Raw genomic sequence first — 22,961 nt, 5'->3', positions numbered from 1 at the left:
AATTCTGCTTTCATTCCCTGCCCCAACGCCTGCTACTTTGTGTGTGCCCTAACTCCACCTAACTACGCGACGTTGATGCATCCTGCCCATGGCACTCACTAGCTCCTGGCTCTGCCCCCTCCGCCCACACCCCCGCCCCCCAAAACCTGGCACATAGGAATGTCTGCTGAAGGTAACTCGACCTTACCTACCTGCTCTCCTGCCTCTCAGACTTGGCCCCTCTCTCCTTGTTCTGAGTCCAAGGCCCAACTTTCTTCCCAAGCTCATGGGAGACTCCCCTCCCTCACAAATTCCAACTCCTCCATCAACAAACCCAGACAGTCCAGGGGAGAAAAATCAATCCCCAGCTGGCCTTGAGGCTGACCAATTTGGGAAGGAAACAACTCACAATAATTATCTTTCCTTTTTGTGCAGTTTTTAAAATCACACTGCCTTTCATGCTTTAACATGACTTCACTCATGTTTTGACCTTGGAAAGCACTTCCCTATTTCTCACAGCAAATCCCACTGGGGCCAGGGCCAGAGCCAGTGCCATATCCTCAGGACCTGAACACTACTGAAGTTTCCAAGATGCTCAATGCCCAGGGGGCTCCTATGTCCAAACCCCACTCACCTCTAGTCCCACTGCCCCGCTGTCCCCCTTTCCCACCCGTTGGCAGAAGAAAGTGGATTTTTGGGATCTTTTTATAGTTCTCCCACCTACTCCACAAATTCAGTAGGAGGCAGAATGAAGTTTCCAAGTTCTCTGAATGACACAAAGCTCTTAAAGTAGAATAAAATTAGTTGAAAAATAGAAAAATGATTTTTATCTCCTTAAAAAAAAAAAAAGGACACCTACTTTAAATGATTCACAGTGACTTCGTACTTTCTTCCACTGGAATATGCTTTCCTTCCTCCCAAAGGTGGTCGTACCCTCCTTTCTCCCCATCCAGTCCTAAAACAAGATACCTCCTCAGGATTCCTGTTCTGATTTGGGGGCCCCCGAGAAAAAAAATTTTTTTTTTAAACTGAAGTACAGTTGATTTACTAACACAACATTTTGTGTTAGTTTCAGGTGTACAGCAGTGATTCAGTTATACATATATTCTTTTGTAGATTCTTTTCCCTTTATAGGTTATTACAAACAATTGAATATAGTTCCCTGTGCTATATAGTAGGTCCTTGTTGGTTATCTATTTTATATATACTAGTGTATATATGTTAATCCTAAACTCCTAATTTATTCCTCCCAGAAACATGGGACACTTCACGAATTTGTGTCATCCTTGTGCAGGGGCCACGCTAATCTTCTCTATATCATTCCAATTTTCTCGTGCTGAAGCAAGCACGAGAAAATCTTGACAATAAACAAGTCAGGCAATATTCCTGTCCCCTGGATGGGATAAATAAGATAAGTACAGAATCAAAGTAGTTTTTGCTGGTGGCACTAAAGTTAGGTAGTCAGGGCTGGCCTCAGTTAAGAAATGCTATTTGATCTGAGCTGTCCCTGGTGAGAATACCCCAGCCATGGCAAGAGACAGGGAAAGAGTTCTGCAGGTAGAGAGAGGAGCAAACGCAGAGACTCTCGGGGGAGGAGCCTCGGAGCCACCTACAGGGGATACTCTTCCAACTCATCTCCAATACCCCAGCTTCCCACTGCAGCCTCCATCACCACCAATCAGCTCCCAGCTCAGCTGTGTGGCCCCACCAGGCCTAAAGTCAAAGCCTTTGCTCAGGCCGCTCCCTCTGCTGCCTCGGTAGCTGTTAGCTCCCTCTTGTCCCTCAAGGCCCCCGTGGTTGGGCCCAGTGCCCTTCCCCTCTATCCCACAATCATGATATATTCTGAAGCCCTTCTTCCGTTTGGTTCCCCCAACTGACTGTGCCTTGATCGCTGGGGTCCAATCTAACGCATCCCTGTTGGTCCGGAACCTGACACATAGGTGGTACTCAGAAGCGGTACACTAACTTGAAGCACCTCACATGCACGCACAACTGAGTACATATATAAACTGGTGAAATCTGCATAAGGACTGTAGATGGCAACAGTGTCCGTTTCCTGGTTTGGATGCTGTACTAGTTATGTAAGATGCCACTACTGGGGGAGGCTGGGGGAAGGACACACAGGACCCTGTATCTTTTGGCGGTGGGGCAAATTCCTAGGAGTCTGTATTTCTAAGGTTAAAACTTCTTTTAAAACCCCAAAGATTTTACCTTTTAAATACTCTGATTTGTGGCTTCTCCTTAATAATAGCAAGATCTGGTGACACTGGGCCTCCAGGCCAACAGTTGGATGGGGCTGGGCGGTAGCTGTTCCCCCTTACATGGGCATGGCTCTCAGATTCCTCTCCCGAAACACCAAGGCCAAGTGTCAGTTGCTGTTTATCATGGTGCCTGCAGTGCTTTTTGTCTTAGAAATATTGCTCTACCAAGAGTAGGAAAATGAAAGACCAAGAGGGTCTTGTATGTCCAGAAAAAAGGGAGACGGCCACATTTTTGTGAAAGTGAAAAACATTCCTGTGAGTTTCGATTTGAAATCCCCTACCCTTCACGCATGCTACCTGCTCGGCCTGAAGCATTTGAGGTTTGGACCCTGGACTCTAACTCTTTAGGACCAAATTTTTTACTCTAAGTCAGCAAATAAATTTTAAAACCAAACCACTGGAAAAGAACACAGCTTAAGCACACAGTAACCCATTCTGCCCTAAATATTTCGGTTCTTTCATCTCACCTTTCCTGAGAACACAGGATCCTGCTCTCGGCCACCAAAAGAGAAGGTGCCCCTTATGCATGATCACATCCAGATAAATAAGCAAGATCTTGTTTTTCCACTGAAACTGCAGTTCTGTTTAGCAGGGGAGGGAAAAGGCCCTCAGGGCATGCCTTCCCCGACCCTTCCCTTCACACCACTACCATCACCACCCCACAAAAGGAACGTGCTTGGAATGCAAGTGTCCCTGAAAGGGGGTGAGGCCAAGGCACAGGACGCTGGTGAACTGCCCAGTGAACGGTTTTAGAACAGTGTTTCCAATCAGGCTACAGAGAATCACCTGGGGCTCTAGACGATGCTCCTCAGGGGACACTCTTGCAGATGGCCCAGGACTGATTCATCCTGTGGCATTTGGAAACCATTAATTTAGAAAACTGTGACCCCCCCTTGCTACCCTGGGCAGTCGGCCAAGACACACCTCTCCAGCCGAGAGATGCCAAAGCTGTGTAGTCCTGTAAGGCAGCCACTAGCCACACGTGGTCACTGAGCCCTTGCAGTGTGGCTGGTGTGACTTGAGATGTACTGTAAGGGGAACATACACACTGGATTTTGAAGACTTGGTATGGGAAAAAAATGTAAAATAGCTCACTGATCTTTTTAAAAATACTGATTATATATTGAAATAATATTTTAGATATACTGGGTTAAAAATATATAGTTAAAATTAATTTCATTTCTTTTTACCTTTTTAAGTGTGGCTACTAGAAAAACCTTAAATGACACGTGGCTCACATCTATTACACAGCCACGCTTGAGGAGACACTCAGCATTCTAGGGTGGGCGTTAACAATCCTAATGGAAAAACATGAGGACGCTGGTCAGGCCTGTCACCTACCGAGTGCATGACCCTCAGCAGGCTCTTGAGCTCTGGGAAGCTCAGCTCCTCCCAGACACGGGCATGAGAACACCCAGCACGCTGGGCCGAGGGGAGCATAATTAGTAACTGGAAGAACCAGGCTGACATCTTCCCGAAGCTGGTACCCGACACCCGTGACCTTCCTCGCCCTCCTCCTTCCCTGACTGCTTGAAGTCCGTAAAATTTGAACCCAGGATCTCCTGGCATCAAATTTACTAACCACAGTGTGCAGAACTGGGCCGTGACTGCAGATGGACGGCACAGAGGGTCTCCATCCAGAGGGTACAAAGGAATCACCTGAGGAGCCCTAACCCCACCCCCCGCCCCCAACCAGGGACTCTGACTGTCCACTTGGTGTGGGACCAGGTAGGCACATTGCTCATAAGAACCTTGGAACGTTCTGGTGCCCATGGCTTAGGATTCCCTCTGAGAAACTGACATGGCTGAGGAACTGTGACCAAAACCATTAGGGCTGCCTTGGGACTTCCCCAGCCTACAGTCAGCAGGCCAACCTGAACAAGGCAGGTGTGGCTCACGGAGAGGCCAGGAGCTGACCAGGGCCCTTCCCCAGCAGAGGGCTACTTTCCTGACATCTTGTAAAGCTAGGTGGGAAATGACTGTCTGCCCTGGATGTTGTTTCAAAAGGTGGCTGACACTTCCTACCTTCACACAAGGCCCCTTAAGAGGATCTAAAAGTACAATTTCAAAGTACTTGGCAATTGGGCTGAAAAGACTAGGCTGCTTGGCACTCCCACCAGCAACATACAAGAGGGTCCAGGATAGGTCCTCTTTCTGCCCTTGCCTGGTACCCAAAACACCAACGCTTGCCTGAACTTTCTGGATGTCAGGCCAATCCTTCAGGCTCTTCTGCAGAAGTGTTTCTCCTGCTTTCCAAGGAGCCCAGAAAGAGGCCAGAACTTCCATGGACAGACCTGCAAGTTCCAGTAGCCTGTTTATTCTTCTGGGGCCTTCAACCAGTGGAAGAAGTCATCTTACCAAACACGAATGCTAGATAGGCAGAGTGCACAGATCAATCCAACCCTAGGAGGCACACCGGCAGAAGACAGAGCTTTATCTCGACCAGTCATTGCTCCTTCCCTTGGATTTAAAACCTTCTCTGTGCTAAGCCATCTCCATCTCAAACCAGTACAAAAGAGCAATTTCCTGGAGAACAAAAATTTAAATATCCTTCCCAGTATTTCTGTCAGTAAAATATGATCACGAAACTCAACCTATTCTTCCTTCTTAGGGCAAATCTATGAAAAAATACAATGTGAACGGATCACTACATTTTCTTCACCGAGTCTGAACTGCCTCATATTTTTTTGGAAATTGGGTACAAAGTGAATAAGTACCAAATCTGAGAACTCCAATATATTTTTTATTTTTAATGCAGGAAAATGATCTGGGGTTTGTTCATAGCAATACAAACTACAAGCTGACTCTGGCGCATCAGCCCTGGGCCCCTGGACCCCAACCACAGAGTATTCTTCCAAATCACCCCCCCACACCAGAATTCTGCTTCTCGCATTCTTCTGCCCCACAGTTGGCCTCTGTCTCCCAGCTAGAACATGCCAGAGTAGCATGAACATAACTGAGTCCCCATGTAGCCCTGTCTTCACTTGGGAGCCATGTAAGCAAACAATCCAGCCCAAACATAAAACGCAAAATGTCACTGATCTCTTGAACACCAATGGGAAGGAATTAAATTCTTTTTTTTTTGTGGTACGCGGGGCCTCTCACTGTCGGGGCCTCTCCTGTTGCGGAGCACAGGCTCCAGACGCTCAGGCTCAGCGGGCATGGCTCACGGGCCCAGCCGCTCCGCGGCATGTGGGATCCTCCCAGACCAGGGCACGAACCCGTGTCCCCTGCATTGGCAGGCGGACTCTCAACCGCTGCGCCACCAGGGAAGCCCAGGAATTAAATTCTTAATGCATTGGGAGCTGTCTTTAAAACCCCTGCTCCTTCTCTACCACTTGCTATCCATATAGAGAGAGCAGCTAACCCTCTAAAGGCTCTTCTCTTCATCTTCCCACTCTCCCCAACTCCCAGCTCATACACACTTTCCCTCTCCTTTCCTTTAGCCTCTGTTCCTTCTTCTCACACACAAGTATTGGGTCTTTTCAGATATAAATACAGCCCCTCCTTACCTGCATTCACATATCCACACTCACACAAACTCTGACCCGCCCTCCAGCTCATCCTCCACTCATTGCCTCTATATAGAAAAGGACCAGGAACTGAGCTAACCAAGAGAAAATTCTCCTTAAAAGGTAGGGTAACTGGGAAAGCTGAGTAATAGACAACAATTACGTTTAACAGAGAGAAGAGGAGAAAGTCTATAAACACGGTGCCATGTGGCAAAGGGATAGAGTTAAATGTCACCACTCAGATCAGACAAGATGCTCTTTATACCCAGATTATACCGCTGCTGGAGAGACAGCCCCAGCACAGCCATGAAGAAGCCAACACATCTTGGCTTCCAAGAGCTTCCGGTAACACACTGGCTGTGAATATCCATCACTACATTAATGGGATAAAGTAGTATATGGAGAGGGCTATTTCCTAGGTCTCTGTCCACAGCAGAGATTCATCCTGGTGCTTGGAGAGGTCACAATGATCTGAATATGTGGAACAGTGGGCCTAGCACCATAAAGGACTTCTGAGGTGGCTCTGCTTATGCAATGGCCTTGTTCCTTTGTTCATCACACACAGGGACAGTGAGGAGGAAGAGGGAGAAACTATGATGAGAATGACCCAGCCTCTGCTTTCAAGGAAGCAAGTACAGGCCATAAGAACCATACAAGGTAAAAACTGATGAAAAGTTCTGTCTGCTTGTGAAGGAAGTTAAGAGGAGAGATAAGGGACAGCTGCAGGGCACAAGTGAAAGAATGCCAAACTGATTCACTTTGTTATAAAGCAGAAACTAACACACCATTGTAAAGCAATTATACTCCAATAAAGATGTTTAAAAGAAGAATGCCAACCTACATGCTGGCTCTACCAAGAATGGCCTTAGGCAAGTTGCTATTCCTCTCGGAGCCTATTTCCATGCCTGTAAAATGAGAAGGCTGGCCATAGGTGATCAGAGTTCCTCTCCAGCACTGATATTCCACAGCTCTCTGATTTTAAGGATACCTGCAGTGGGGGTCATGAACAGGTGGAGAACAGAATAGAAAGGCAGACAGGAGGAGTACAAACGATCCGAAAATCTTAATTATGATGATCACTATCACTCTATGAAAATACTGTACCTTCTAAAGCTACAGTTGTCAAGCGTGGCCAGACTTACAGGTAGGTTTCTGGCCCATTAATCTTAATACCAGAACAACATGCACAGTGTACTTGGAGCAGGCCGTTTGCTTATGAAGACACATTAAGGGCAGGGCCTTCCTCCCACAGTGCTGAGACCCTTCCTCATCCTAATGAAGGCCAGAGTTCAAACTCCCTGGTTTGCAAATGAGCAGAGAGACTCGGAGAGCCTGAATGACCCCCCAAGTCACACAGCTTGGACGGGCAGGACCAGGGGGGAAGCCCAGATTGTCTGACTCCCCACCTACTGATAAATGCAGATGAGATAACTGTGTGGGAGCCCTGCAAAGCTTGGACACTTAGAAACTCCACGCAGATGCACCTAACTGGTCCAAAAGGATGGGGGAGGATTCTGTAAAAGGGGAGCCAAGAGCAGCCTCCCCTTCCTCCACCACCTTGACAAGCAGGTTCATCACCAGCTCTGGGGGTTGGTATCTACCTAATACCCCGTTACATGTACACGTTCCCATCTTTAAGCAATGCAGGTGGTGTCCAGTACTCTAGAACTGAGGTACTCCAGGTCCTGGGGTGCAACTGAAATCCTATGTAAAGACCCAACCACTTTCTAAATGCATATCCACAGGGAAGTCATTAAACATCTCAGGGCTTCAGTTTCCTCATTTGTAGAATAGGGATGACAACACTCCACACCTCATAGGGTTATGAGGAAGATTAAAAGAGGTAATACATTTAAGTGCTTAGCACAATGCCTACAACATAAATGTTATTATCACTGCACTTTTTCTGGGGAAGAGTCCAGACACCTGGGATGCACGGGCTCGGCCGCAGTGCCAGAAGCCCTCCTCCTGCACCCTGATGGGCCCGGATAGAGTGTGTTTATTCCTGAATGTGTGGCAATTGGAGCTGGGATCTGGTTCTGTCCTTTTTAATTTCCCACTGTTAGGGTGGGGTCTTAAGGGATCCAAGGAGGCATTTCTCAGCCACAGAAATGCCTATTTAGTGCCTCCAGTGCAATTCACCAGAGTTCTTTTTCTCCTGCTCTCCAGCAGAGAAAGCCTCAAACCCCTTCCTTCTGGAACAGTGAGGATGCTAGAGGAGGTGCTTCCCTTCCCACAGGATGACCTCAGTTCCATTCCAAGGATAGCATGTGGAACGTGGTCTACGTTAACTTTTATTGGGTCATAGATCCCTTTGAGAATCTAATGAAAACTTTGTGGATTCTTCCCCTACTGGGGAACTGTGAAGAGAGAATCAACTAATTCCAGGTACACAACAAGGTGATGTGTTGGGATGTGAAGAAGATCCGAAGCTGAGGTCTTGGTCTGTAAAGCAAGGATTAAAGAAGAAAGAGATTAAAGGAAGGTGTAAGAGATGGGAAGCAACTCAAGTCCTGGCTTTGCTGTTCTTTGGCCTCATGACCTTGGACAAATTACTCAACCTCTGAGTCTCAGCTTCCCCATCAGTAAAATGCGGGGGCTAATTAACAGTCCTTGCTTCACAGAGGAAGAATTATGAGGGTCAAATGAGATCATCTATGTAGACATTTAACATGTATCCGGTACACCTTAAGCACGAACTCAACTGATACCAACTATTATTACCATGATGAGGATGATGAAGGATGAGGCAGAAAAAGGTTAGCACAGCCATGAAGCCTTACTGTACTACTGGTTTTGTGGTTTTTTAGATGTTGCATTTAAAAACAAAATCAAGGCAGGTTTGTTGGGGAGAAATACCAGTGCCAGAGGGAATACAGGTCTTGAGCCCAAAATACAGAAGAGCTCTAACTGCAGAACCCCAACCTTGGGTCCTCAGCTCAGAAAGTCCCACCTTAGGTAGCAATGAAGGTGGAGAACATAGATGAGTGCCTAACGAAGGGCCAACTCAAATATCACATGTCTCTACCCTCCGCTGGAACAGCACCAACTCCATAAAGTAACCCAGTAACTCTCCAATAGGCAGTTAGTCTTTGACTGATCAACAATGGAGGAATTACTATTTAACAAATACAATGATGAAAACAAATACAAATACAAATAACAAATACAAAGATGAAATCTTTCAAAGCAAGGGGCATTTAGAAGAAAAATAAATACATATAAAAATAAAAGAGGCATTTTTGATGGTAAAAAAGACTGCCAATAACAGTTCCCATGGCAGCCCTGGCTCCCAACATCCCTATGTTCCAATCCGTTATCCCCTCCTGTATCCTCCACCTTGTAACCTCATTGGCACATTAAGAATAAGTTTGGAAGCAGCCATGCTTTCCCAAATAATTTCCTCTAATATAAAAGTAATACATGTTCGTCATATAAAGCTGGGAAAACAAAGGAAATCTCAAAGGAAATGATAATCCAACCATGTTGATTTATTGCTGCCAGTTGCTCTAAGTCAAATAATTTTTATTTATTTAAAGAATTATGTCACATGGCTTTCCTAAAATGGCCAGCATTCCTGAAGATTCAGTAAAAGCAGTAAGAATCAAGAAAAGTTTAGAACTGGTTGACAAAAGGGAGACAAGTGCACGTGCACACACGCACACACACGTGTGCAGGGCTTGCCTCTCAGAGGCCTCTTGAACGCACAATACAGGATGGTCACTATGGCCACCCCTGAGCTAAGAAATTTAAACTTAGAGGATCAAAAAAGAACTCCACCCATTAAAACAATGCTGTTTAAGTATCAAAAAGTCTAGCATTTCAAAAGAGTGTTTTAAGTACACATTTTAAAAAACCCAAAGCCTACAATGTGTTCCTTGGCACGAATCTGGGTCAGTTCCTGGTGGGGCTCCAGGGTAGAATTTCAAAAGAGATGTAATTATTCCCCATGTCACTGATACCATTCTATCAGATGCAAATAAATCAAAATCATAACGATAAAGAAAAACAAAACTGAACCTCTCTGGCAACACACTCGGTGCTTAGAAAACATGAGTTTTTACCAGCATCTTTTATGGCTGCCTCTTAAAACCATTTTCGATACCACTTAGGCCAGAAAAACAGGAAGAATAATTTGTTGACTAGTTTCAAGGCTGTCCTCATCTGTTTAGTGGAGGGGCATCCCAGACAAGGATGTCCGTTCAGCAGGAAAGAACTTTCCAAGAGATGAGCACCCATCACTGGAAAAGGGTGGCTCCTTCAGTGAGAGTCTCACTGCCGGAGGTATGCAAGCAGAGTTATACAAACCATGTGGCTTCCAAGGTCCCTCACAACTTTAAAATTCAGCCTTCATTTCAGAAGGTGCTGCCCTGTTGCCTTCCCTCATTCCTCATTAACGAGAAAGATGGCAAGATCACTGGCATGAGTTCTCCAGAACTCAGAAGGGCCACAGATAGAGGCAAAGGGCAAGAGATGGGAGTCACTCCTGAGCCTGGAGGAGACAGGTAAGCCCAGAAGCATGTCCTCTAGGAATGGACAAAGAACTCAGAGATGTCTGTGGGTGGCTCTGGAAACAAAGTGGAATGCTGAGACTCAGAGTAGAGTCCACATGCCCTATCCTGAGACTGGACTGCAGCAGCTTTTCTGGAAAAGGTGGCACTTTTAGGATTTAATATAGATCCCTCTGGGTCCCCAAGACACAGGCAGCTCTGCCACTTTCCCACAAACCCTGGACATCACTGGTCAAATATAAGCAGAAGCCATCTCCTTAAGAGCGTCCTGGAGCTGAGAGGTCAAGAAAGGGGCCTCCTAGGACCCCCAAGATAACCAAGTCCAGCAAACAATGGCCTGCAATTAACTGGGACAGTGTACTTTTTCTACATTCTACGATAGAGGCAAAGGACAACAAAATAAGTTGACATTTGGTCCCAAAAAACCATATCCAGAAGACGTCCTAATTCAATCCAGCTTCTAACGGGCCCTTGGTTATGGTTGGTCCACAGAGCTGGTAACAACACACGGTCTAATTCAAACCTACAGCTTAGAATTTTGGACAGACTTTAAAGTCTTATTGGCAAGATCACAAAAGACCAAAAGATGTGCATGTTATTCCACGTAGGGACCCCCATGTCCCTCTAGGATAAGGCATGACACTCCTGACTTCTGCAGAAGACAGGATTTTTCTTCCTCCAAAGATAAGGGGGTTGGGGCACAGCGCATGGGGAGGGGGAGGAGAGCAAAATCCTCAGGAGGAGCCAATAGATAATACCCCAGAGTAGCAAAACATGCAAGCTATTGAAAAACGTGTAAGTAAACACCAAAAGAATCAGCTATGATTTTTAAGTGACTGCCACAGGGGATGGCAGGTAGGGGGAGGGGAGGCAGGAGAGGGTGTTCCTGGAGAACTGTTTGATTCTTGAAACTATATGCATGTGTAAATTTGATAAAAACTACAAATTGGATCAGATGGAGTTCGGAAAAACGATATACACACTGGGGATGCTGCTGCCGCCACCCCTCCCCCCAGCAACCTGCACGGAAGCGAAGTTGCCCAGGCTTGTTGGGGCAACCTTCTTAACACGAACGGTGGTGTGACACGTGAACCATGGTTCCCACTCTGCTGCGAGCAGATGGCATGCCAGTTAGCTCTGGAAGCTCGACTGCCAGCAGAGCCAGCTGTTTTCTCTTTTTCCTTTGCAAGTCCAGAAAAGTTTATTGGTGTTGTTACCTTTTCAGAACATTGTTAATAATTAGCCTTACTACATAACTCTCTGCAGTACGGACTAGCATTCTGGGAAAGTCGAGAAAATTTCCCCAACATTGCTGATTTCATACAGCATTACATTCAGTCTTCACGTCTCCAGAGGCTCCTCTTGGCTGTGAGAATTTCTCATACTTCCCTCATTTTTGATGACCTCGACAATGTTGAGGAGCACTGCCCCGTTCTAAAGCCTCAGAGTCCTCTGCTTCAGCTGGGAGACAGGGAAAGGGACAGTGGAGCAGCCACTTCACATTCATGAAAACCCCAGCTTAGAGGAGCTGTCCATCCTTTTGTATTTCTGGTATGGAGCGATGGAGATCTCCTCTAGCACCCAGTGCTAAGGCAACATTTCCAATTTGAATATTCCATTGGTCAGGCTGCTGCAGGCAGCCCAGCTTTAGGAAGACCAGCTGGGTGGCTGATAAAGTCTTGGTGCTCCAGCCGGGTGTCAGGCCTGTGCCTCTGAGGTGGGAGAACAGAGTTCAAGACATTGATATTTTGTGGGGCCAGGAGGTCTCTGGTGGACCAAACAGCAAAAGCTCTCTCAGAGATCGCCATCTCAATGATAAGACCCAGCTGCACTCAATGATCAGCAAGCTACAGTGCTGGACACCCTATGCCAAACAACTAGCAAGAGAGGAACACAACCCCACCCATTAGCAGAGAGGCTGCCTAAAATCATAAGGTCACACACACCCCAAAATACACCACCAGACGGAGTCCTGCCCACCAGAAAGACAAGATCCAGCCTCATCCACCAGAACACAGGCACCACCAGTCCTCTCCACCAGGAAGCCTACACAACCCACTGAACCAACCTTACCCACGAGGAGCAGACACCAAAAACAACGGGAACTACGAACGTGCAGCCTGCAGAAAGGAGACCTCAAACACAGTAAGTTAAGCAAAATGAGAAGACAAAGAAATACACAGCAGATGAAGTAGCAAAGTAAAAACCCACCAGACCAAACAAATGAAGAGGAAACAGGCAGTCTACCTGAAAAAGAATTGAGATTAATGATAGTAAAGTGATCCAAAATCTCGGAAACAGAACGGAGAAAACACAAGAAACGTTTAACAAGGACCTAGAAGAACTAAAGGGCAAACAAACAACGCTGAACAACACAATAAATGAAATTTTAAATTCTCTAGAAGAAATCAATAGCAGAATAGCTGAGGCAGAAGAACGGATAAGTGACCTGGAAGATAAAATAGTGGAAATAACTACTGCACAGCAGAATAAAGAAAAAAGAATGAAAAGAACTGAGGACAGTCTCAGAGACCTCTGGGACAACATTAAATGCACCAACATTCGAATTAAAGGGGTCCCAGAAGAAGAAGAGAAAAAGAAAGGGACTGAGAAAATATTTGAAGAGATTATAGCTGAAAACTTCCCTAATATGGGAAAAGAAATAGTCAAGTCCAAGAAGCACAGAGAGTCCCATACAGGATAAATCCAAGGAGGAACAGGCCAAGACACATATTAATCAAACTATCAAAAATTAAAGACAAAGAAAAAATATTAAAAGCAGCAAGGGAAAAACAACAAATAAAATACAAGGGAATCCCCATAAGGTTAACAGCTGATCTTTCAGCAGAAACTCTGCAAGCCAGAAGGGTGTGGCAGGACATACTTAAACTGATGAATGGGGAAAACCTACAACCAAGATTACTCTACCCAGCAAGGATCTCATTCAGATTTGATGGAGAAATTAAAACCTTTACAGACAAACAAAAGCTAAGAGAATTCAGCACCACCAAACCAGCTTTACAACAAATGCTAAAGGAACTTCTCTAGGCAGGAAACACAAGAGAAGGAAAAGGTCTACAATAAAAAACCCAAAACAATTAAGAAAATGGGAATAGGAGCACACATACCCATAACTACCTTAATGTAAATGCTCCAACCAAAAGACATAGACTAGCTGAATGGATACAAAAACAAGACACATATATATGCTGTCTACAAGAGACCAACTTCAGACCTAGGGACACATACAGACTGAAAGTGAGGGGATGGAAAAAGATATTCCATGCAAATGGAAATCAAAAGAAAGCTGGAGTAGCAATTCCTATATCAGACAAAAAGGACTTTCAAATAAAGACTATTACAAGAGACAAAGAAGGACACTACATAATGATCAAGGGATCAATCCAACAAGAAGATATAACAATTGTAAATAGTTATGCACCCAACATAGGAGCACCTCAATACATAAGGCAAATGCTAACAGCCATAAAAGGGGAAATTGACAGTAAAACAATCATAGTAGGGGACGTTAACACCCCGTTTCACCAATGGACAGATCAACCAAAATGAAAATAAATAAGGAAACACAAGCTTTAAATGATACATTAAACAAGATGGACTTAACTGATATTTACAGGACATTCCATCCAAAAACAATAGAATACACATTCTTCTCAAGTGCTCATGGAACATTCTCCAGGATAGATCATATCTCGGGTCACAAATCAAGCCTTGGTAAATTTAAGAAAACTGAAATCGCATCAAGTATCTTTTCCAACCACAGTGCTATGAGAGTAGGTATCAATTACAGGAATAAATCTGTAAAAAATACAAGCACATGAAGGCTAAACAATACACTACTAAATAACCAAGAGATCACTGAAGAAATCAAAGAGGAAATCAAAAAATACCTAGAGACAAATGACAATGAAAATATAACGACCCAAAACTTACAGGATGCAGCAGAAGCAGTTCTAAGAGGGAGGTTTATAGCAATATAATCCTACCTCATGAAACAAGAAACATCTCAAATAAACAATCTAACCTTACGTCTAAAGCAATTAGAGAAAGAAAAAAAAAAACCCAAAGTTAGCAGAAGGAAAGAAATCATAAAGATCAGATCAGAAATAAATGAAAAAGAAATGAAGGAAACAATAGCTAAGATCAGTAAAACTAAAAGATGGACTTCCCTGGTGGCGCAGTGGTTAAGAATCCGCCTCCCAATGCAAGGGACACAGGTTCCAGCCCTGGTCCGGGAAGATCCCACATGCTGCGGAGCAACAAAGCCCGTGCACAACTACTGAGCCTGCGCTCTAGAGCCCATAAGTCACAACTAGTGAAGCCCACACACCTAGAGCCCATGCTCCACAACAAGAGAAGCCACCACAATGAGAAACCTGCACACCACAACGAAGAGTAGCCCCCGCTCACCGCAACTACAGAAAGCCTGCACACAGCAATGAAGACCCAACACAGCCAAAAGTAAATTAAAAAAAAAAATCTTCCAACAAACAAAAGCCCAGGACCAGATGGTTTCACAGGAGAATTCTATCAAACATTTAGAGAAGAGCTAACATCTATCCTTCTCAAACTCTTCCAAAATATAGCAGAGGGAGGAACACTCCCAAACTCATTATACGAGGCCACCATCACCCTGATACCAAAACCAGACAAAGATGTCACAAAAAAAGAAAACTACTGACCAACATCACTGATGAACATAGATGCAAAAATCCTCAACAAAATACTAGCAAACAGAATCCAACAGCACATGAAAAGGATCATACACCATGATCAAGTGGGGTTTAACCCAGGAATGCGAGAATTCTTCAATATATGCAAATCAATGAAATAAACCATATTAACAAACTGAAGGAGAAAAACCATATGATCATACCGATAGATGCAGAAAAAGCTTTTGACAAAATTCAACACCCATTTATGATAAAAACTCTCCAGAAGGTAGGCACAGAGGAAACTTACCTCAACACAATAAAGGCCATATATGACAAACCCACAGCCAACACTGTGCTCAATGGTGAAAAACTAAAACCATTTCCACTAAGATCAGGAAAAAGACAAGGTTGCCCACTCTCACCACTATTATTCAACATACTTTTGGAATTTTAGCCACAGCAATCAGAGAAAAAAAGGAAATAAAAGGAATCCAAATCGGAAAAGAAGAAATAAAACTGTCACTGTATGCAGATGACATGATACTATACAGAGAGAATTCCAAAGATGCTACCAGAAAACTACTAGAGCTAATCAATGAATTTGGTAAAGTAGCAGGATATAAAATTAATGCACAGAAATCTCCTGCATTCCTATACACTAATGATGAAAAACCTGAAAGAGAAATTAAGGAAACACCCCCATTTACCACTGCAACAAAAAGAATAAAATACCTAGGAATAAACCTACCTAAGGAGACAAAAGACCTGTATGCAGAAAACTATATGACACTGATGAAAGAAATTAAAGATGATATAAACAGATGGAGTGATACACCATGTTCTTAGATTGGAAGAATCAACACTGTGAAAATGACTATACTACCCAAAGCAATCTACAGATTCAATGCAATCCCTATCAAACTACCAATGGCATTTTTCACAGAACTAGAACAAAAAATTTCACAATTTGTATAGAAACACAAAAGACCACGAGCAGCCAAAGCAATCTTGATAAAGAAAAATGGAGCTGGAGGAATCAGGCTCCCTGACTGCAGACTATGCTACAAAGCTACAATAATCAAGACAGTATGGTACTGGCACAAAAACAGAAATATAGATCAATGGAACAGGATAGAAAGCCCAGAGATAAACCCACGTACATATGGTCATCTTATTTTTGATAAAGGAGGCAAGAATATACAACGGAGAAAAGACAGTCTCTTCAATAAGTGGTGCTGGGAAAACTGGACAGCTACATGTAAAAGAATGAAATTAGAGCACTCCCTAACACCATACACAAAAATAAACTCAAAGTGGATCAAAGACCTAAATTTAAGGCCAGACACTATAAAACTCTTAGAGGAAGGAAAACATAGGCAGAACACTCTATGACATAAATCACAGCAAGATCCTTTTTGACCCACCTCCTAGAGAAATGGATATAAAAACAAAAATAAACAAATGGGACCTAATGAAACTTCAAAGCTTTTGCACAGCAAAGGAAACCATAAACAAGACGAAAAGACAACTCTCAGAATGGGAGAAAATATTTGCAAATGAATCAAGTGACAACGGATTAATCTCCAAAATATACAGGCAGCTCATGCAGCCCAATATCAAAAAAACAAACAACCCAATCCAAAAATGGGCAGAAGATCTAAACAGATACTTCTCCAAAGAAGATATACAGATTGCCAACAAACACATGAAAGAATGCTCAACATCACTAATCATTAGAGAAATGCAAATCAAAACTACAGTCAGGTATCACCTCACACCAGTCAGAATGGCCATCATGAAAAAATCTACAAACAATAAATGCTGGAGACGGTGTGGAGAAAAGGTAACCCTCTTGAACTGTTGGTGGGAATGTAAATTGATACAGCCACTATGGAGAACAGTATGGAAGTTCCTTAAAAAACTAAAAACAGAACTACCATACGACCCAGCAATCCCACTACTGGGCATATACCCTCAGAAAACCATCATTCAAAAGGAGTCATGTGGGGCTTCCCTGGTGGCACAGTGGTTGAGAGTCCGCCTGCCGATGCAGGGAACATGGGTTCGTGCCCCGGTCTGGGAAGACCCCACATGCCGCGGAACGGCTAGGCCTGTGAGCCATGGCCACTGAGCCTGTGCGTCCGGAGCCTGTGCTCCGCAACGGGAGAGGTCACAACAGTGAGAGGCCTGCGTACCGCCAAAAAAAAAAAGAAAAGAGTCACGTACCACAATGTTCATTGCAGCTCTACTTACAATAGCCAGGACATGGAAGCAACCTAAGTGTCCATCGACAGATGAATGGATAAAGAAGATGTGGCACATATATACAACGGAATATTACTCAGCCATAAAAAGAAACGAAACTGAGTTATTTGTAGTGAGGTAGATGGACCTAGAGACTGTCATACAGAGTGAATTAAGTCAGAAGGAGAAAAACAAATACCGTATGCTAACACATACATATGGAATCTTAAAAAACAAAAGGTTCTGAAGAACGTTTTTCTTCAGGACAGGAATAAAGACAAAGGAATAAAGACAAAGTCGCAGACGTAGAGAATGGACTTGGGGACACGGAGAGGCGGATGGGTAAGCTGGGACGAAGTGAGAGAGTGGCATGGACATATATACACTACCAAATGTAAAATAGCTAGTGGGAAGCAGCCGCATAGCACAGGGAGATCAGCTCGGTGCTTTTGTCCACCAAGAGGGGTGGGATAGGGAGGGTGGGAGGGAGACGCAAGAGGGAGGAGATATGCAGATATGTGTTTATGTATAGCTGATTCAGTTTGTTATACAGCAGAAACTAACACACCATTATAAAGCAATTATACTCCAATAAAGATGTTTAAAAAACACAAAACTACGAATTGTAAAAAGAAGAAAAGAGGGAACAGGGCTAGGATACCTTGGATGTATGTATTTTATTTCCCAACTTAAAATAAATAGTTATAAAATCATCATCCAGAGAGAATCACTGGATGATTTGGAGGTAGTTTCTTTTTATATATGTGTATATGTATACATACATGTATCAATAAGAAGAATTTTTTTTAACTCTTTGGAGTCATCCAATGACCATAAGGTTTCTGTTTGATTTTGGGGAAGGAATATTTTATTCATTAAAGTATTAAATAACTTGGGCCTTCGCTTCGTATATCATCAGTCAATATCAAGCTTTTCTATATATTAGGATAGGCATGCCAGGCTGTCATATTTTGACTACATGGTGTATTTACAAAGAAAAAAATACTTTTTGGATAGGGTATTGTGATTTTCAGTATTCTTAGACATCAAATTGCAGCAGTGGGGTGGAAGCCTTACTGGAAATTGGTTTCACCTCAAATTATGTTTTCTGACTCTCTCCCTGTGTGCCTTGTTTCTTCCCATGCATGTCTTCGCTTCTCTCTCCCCACCCACCTGTCACTAGCTCTCCTCCCCACTCCACCCCACTTTCTTGTTTCATCCTCTCACACCTATATTTTTCCCCTGACACCCTCAACCCGATGGAATATGGAACTGAAATCATATTCTTATTACTTTTTGCATTTGCACAATAGAATGGTCTTTAAGTTTAAAACAGGAACACAGGGCTTTCCTGGTGGCGCAGTGGTTGAGAGTCCGTCTGCCGATGCAGGGGACACGGGTTTGTGCCCCGGTCCGGGAAGATCCCACATGCCGCGGAGCGGCTGGGCCCGTGAGCCATGGCCACTTAGCCTGCGCGTCCGGAGCCTGTGCTCCGCAACAGGAGAGGCCACAACAGTGAGAGGCCCGCGTACCGCAAAAAAAAAAAAAAAAAAAAAAAAAAAAAAAAAAAAAAGAACACAAAGTATTCCATTCATCCATTTTCTAAGGTCCCCGTACCTCTTTTTTTTTTTTAAAAACAAAACAAGGCAGCTGTAGCCCCAGGGCACATGGCCTGACTAGGAAACCCTCAGAAATAAGAGCTCTGACCCCTGCCTGGAAAAGCCAGTATAGACGTAAAAGAGGCCTTGTGTGGGCAAGGGGATGGTTTCCCAGAGAGGCCAGGGAGGAGGACTGAAGTCAAAGCCAACTCACACTTCCCCTGGGGACCTGCAGGAGGAAGGGTCATGCCCGCAGCCCAGCACCGCCTCCAGTGGGGGCATCAGTAGATCCAGAAGGCAAACCTATAACTATCAGGGCATCGAGCTAAACCACCACCTACTCCTCCATCCCTCTGAGAAGGACCTGCCTCTTTTTCTCATCATCCAAAATGTCTTCAGTCTTTTTTCCCCTGCAAGAGCTTCTTCTAAAATCAGGTTACACCCCCCCATCCTATACCTATAGGACTTTTGTAACCCAGATGTTGGATACATCTTAAAAGAACTTTCTGGGTCCCAATCACTCTTTGAAATATAAGTTCTCTCTTCCAGCCCTCAGAGATCTGCATACTTCCCATGGCTGACTTCCACAGCTCCAAGTGTCTGATAAAAAAATATTCGACCAGGACAGGCCTAGGCACAATCCTAGGTCTGCCACAGAGGCTTCCCACACAGAAAATACAAATCTGAGCTGGTAATCCAGCCAGCAGTGAATCCACCTGAGGCCTTATCACCCAGCCCTCACTTCCCGTTTTAGCTTTAGGCTCCTAATGGGATCCTTCCCCTTAGATGCTTCCCTGAGATCACACATGGGTCATGTACCCAATAGATACAGTATCTACTGCACTTCCCTGAGTTCATGTCAAGAAAGGAGTATATTCCGTTTGACAGGCTTGCACAACTCATACTGGTTCTTAATCACTGGTGCATTCTTCTTGGTAACAGTACCAAGCCATTTTCCCTATGAAGATACATGAAAAAATTTTTAAAGAAAGAGAAGAGCGTAAATGAGGGAGCTCTGCCTTCCCCAAGTATCTCCTAAAGAAAGTCAGGCAATTGCTCCGTTTCTGAGAAATAAACCAGTAAATTCCCATACAGTAAGTTTTCTGCAAATGATATAGGAAACTGGGGGAGGGGGTGTGGAGGGGCGACTAAAACGGGCAGTTCAGTTCTCAAAGAGCAGGAAGGTAAGTTTTTATACAGTGGCAAATGTTCCTTTTGGACTGGCTTCAAACCTGTGTGTGGGCCGATTCTCTGAAATAAACAAAATTCTCTTGTATAACAGAGGTTATGAGGTGACTAAGAGGGTGAGGATTCTGGTGGAAAAGAAGTCACCCCCAAATCACCTTTGACTAGGATCAGTTCTTCTGCCTGCATTGGGTCTTGACTCGGCAAAACCTGACTAGTGACGGACAGCCGTATCAAAGGGTCCATGCAACCCTGGACAGATGGGTATATGCCCCAGCTTAAGTCCAAGGACAACCCGACTGGTCCAGCTTTTGAGAGCCCTGAAACGCCCTGATCCACACAGCGAGAGCTGGAATGCCAACCCTGGCTCCAGTCAGATCCCATGCACTGCCAAGGGAGGCATGATGTCCCGAACAGCAGTTGGCCCAACACGTGAGCGGGAGGTGCAGCTGCCGAGCTTTCATGTTTACCAGGAAGAAAGAATGTTGATTTTGCAGATTTTTGATAATGTTTTCACAGCCAGTGTTATTCCCAGCCCATTTGAAAATGCAATCTGAATACCAACCCTTTCCTCATCGGTCTCCTCGAACTTAAATGGTTCCATCGGCCTCAGCCCTGGAAACCCTTCTTTCTCTACTGGCCACATTTCAGGTGGCCAGGTGGCCAGGTGGAGGAGCGGAGGGAAACCAGGATCTCTGCAATGGCAGTTCAGGGTATGGAGAAGAATATTAAATCCAGAAGTGGGGTACTTGGGCTTAAGACCCTGGCAGCACATGGCTGCGAGATCTCTGTGGGCCAGTTTGGCTCTCCAGGAAGGACTCTCACAGCTCTGTCTTTGGGTCTGTGGTTCTACTGAATCGATTCCATGTTCTCGCTTTAAATTGAGTAACCCAAATGCAATAAGCCACAGATTAAAAAGGACTAGAATGAACCGAGAAGTTACTTTAGACTGAGAGCAAAAATGGGCCAAGCACCCAGCAATCTTGCCGGAGGGAGCGGGCATGACATCACAGAAGGGATGCAGACTAGAAGAGCCCTTGACAAAATGCTGAGAGTCTGCCCAGACCCTTCTGAAAACTGGGTTTTTTAGCCGGTTCCTGAATTTTCCTCTCCACAATCTTGAACATTGACTATTATGTGGAAAAAACAAGAAACAAGCGACATTTAAGGGGACAAAAGTATACCCTTGGGAGACACAGGAAGAATGGTGTCTGAAGTAAGGGCTTCTTCTCTTCTCCCTCATACACAAAGACTCATACACGCTCAACTAGCCTTATGAGTAATACGCCGCCTTGGTGGATGCCCAGCTGACTCTGTCATAGCCAGGAGCCTCTGCCAACCGCTGATGCAGTGGAAGAGTTGTCTGACCAGCTCCCTTCCTGATGCTGGTCTATTTTGGGTGAAAACCTTGGTCTTCAGTTGCCTTGGGCTCTTTCCTTGGAAGTACTATTTGGTGACGGTAATCCTCAAGGGCCTGTACTAAAAATGACTTTCCAGCTAAGAGACACAGTAGAGATCAAGCCAGTTTTAGACCCTTACTGTCATGGTTTTGAGATCTGTGTAAGGATCAAGCAGTGGCCAGCCCAGCCCAATCCAGCCCAGAAGCATCATGGTAAACCTACCTATCCCACCATTAGACATCTGTATGCCCAGCACCATGCAGACATCTTAACTCCGATACAATATAGTTTGAGATAAAAATCAGCCCAGTGACAGCTAGTCAGCCAGCCATATAAAGGAAAAGAAAAATCTTAAAAACCATTTTCAGTCACAAAAAGTTGTGAGAATGGAGCAAATATGGGCTACAAAGGTCACCCAGACCTTGCACTGGGAAATACACTCTAGGTGAAAGACCTCTTTTAGAGGGCAAAACAGATACCCTGAGGTTTTCTTCTCAGAGAAACCAAAGGTCAGGTCATCTGTTGGTCGACCAAGAAAGTAACCATTAAGCAAACCCCCTCCCCTTCCAGCCCCACGGCTTTGTCTCTCTCGGGGCTGGAATACAGATTCCAAGGTGGGAGACTCTGAGCGGGACAGATGACCAAGCAGGGGCTCTGGGGTGGTCAGTGTAAAAGTGGTGCTCACCACATGCTAGCAGACTGAAAAGCAAGTCAAAATCTCTTTAGTTATTTCCCTAAGTATGGTTTTCAGATTCTGGCATCAGAACCCCTACAATCTCTCTAGACCTGAGAAATCAGAATCTTTGAGGGCATGGCCAGGGAATCTCTGTCTTTAACCCGTTACTCAATGTGACCCCAAAAATGTGAGAACTACTGCTAGCCTGTTCCGGCCTGTCCTCTTCTGACATGGGGGTAACTAGGAAAAGGTTGGGTGCCTCAATGAGGAAAGAGATTTAAGCAGAAACCACACACGTGAAGAGAGAGAAGAAAGAGGCTGGAACAATCAGTGGGAAATCTCTTAGCACGAGAGAGAATGTGATGATGACCACCCAGCCCAACACGGAGACTCTCGCTCCACTGCAACCTTGGAAGATCAGAAGAAAGGGAATTTCTTTACAGGAGCCAAAGAGGGCTTGAGTTTGAGTGGATCTGGGCCAGCCCCAAGAATGGAGGAGTTCAGGAATTCCCTGGAGATCCAGTGGTTAGAACTCAGCACTTTCACTGCCAGGGCCCGGGTCTGATCCCTGGTTGGGGAACTAAGATCCCACAAGCTGCACAGAGCGGCCAAAAAAATAAGTAAATAAAAAATTAAAATTAAAAAAAAAAGAATGGAGGAGTTCACCCATGTGGATGGGACTGTCCAAGTTTGGCCCAAAGCCCCCTGCAATAGGTTCCTTCTGCCCCCCGCACCACAGCCCTGAGAAGTGGTGACTACCAAGTCCTAAGGGATTCCAAGGAAACAGTGAAGTGCTTCCACCCAACTCTAGACATCACACAGCCACTTGGCTAATGCCCACTTACTCTGTCTGGTTACCACATGGTCTGGAACTGACATCTACACTCACCATCCCCCAAGGGTCAGTGGGTTTCACCTG

The 22,961-nt window shown here is 44.7% G+C and overlaps 1 protein-coding gene and 1 pseudogene across 21 annotated transcripts in view; both read right to left on the bottom strand.

Moving 5' to 3' along the window:
* The window catches only part of SORBS1 (sorbin and SH3 domain containing 1), a 237,109-nt gene that overhangs the window by 173,180 nt on the left and 40,968 nt on the right, over window positions 1-22,961 (bottom strand). The gene's annotated exons all lie outside the window — the stretch shown is intronic.
* LOC132440101 (U6 spliceosomal RNA) lies at window positions 1,231-1,328 on the bottom strand (annotated as a pseudogene).

The sequence above is a fragment of the Delphinus delphis genome, chromosome 16, assembly GCF_949987515.2.
Source record: "Delphinus delphis chromosome 16, mDelDel1.2, whole genome shotgun sequence".
NCBI classification, from domain to species: Eukaryota; Metazoa; Chordata; class Mammalia; order Artiodactyla; family Delphinidae; genus Delphinus; species Delphinus delphis.
Note: the sequence above shows the minus strand (reverse complement) of the source record. Positions and strands in the feature narration are given on the sequence as shown.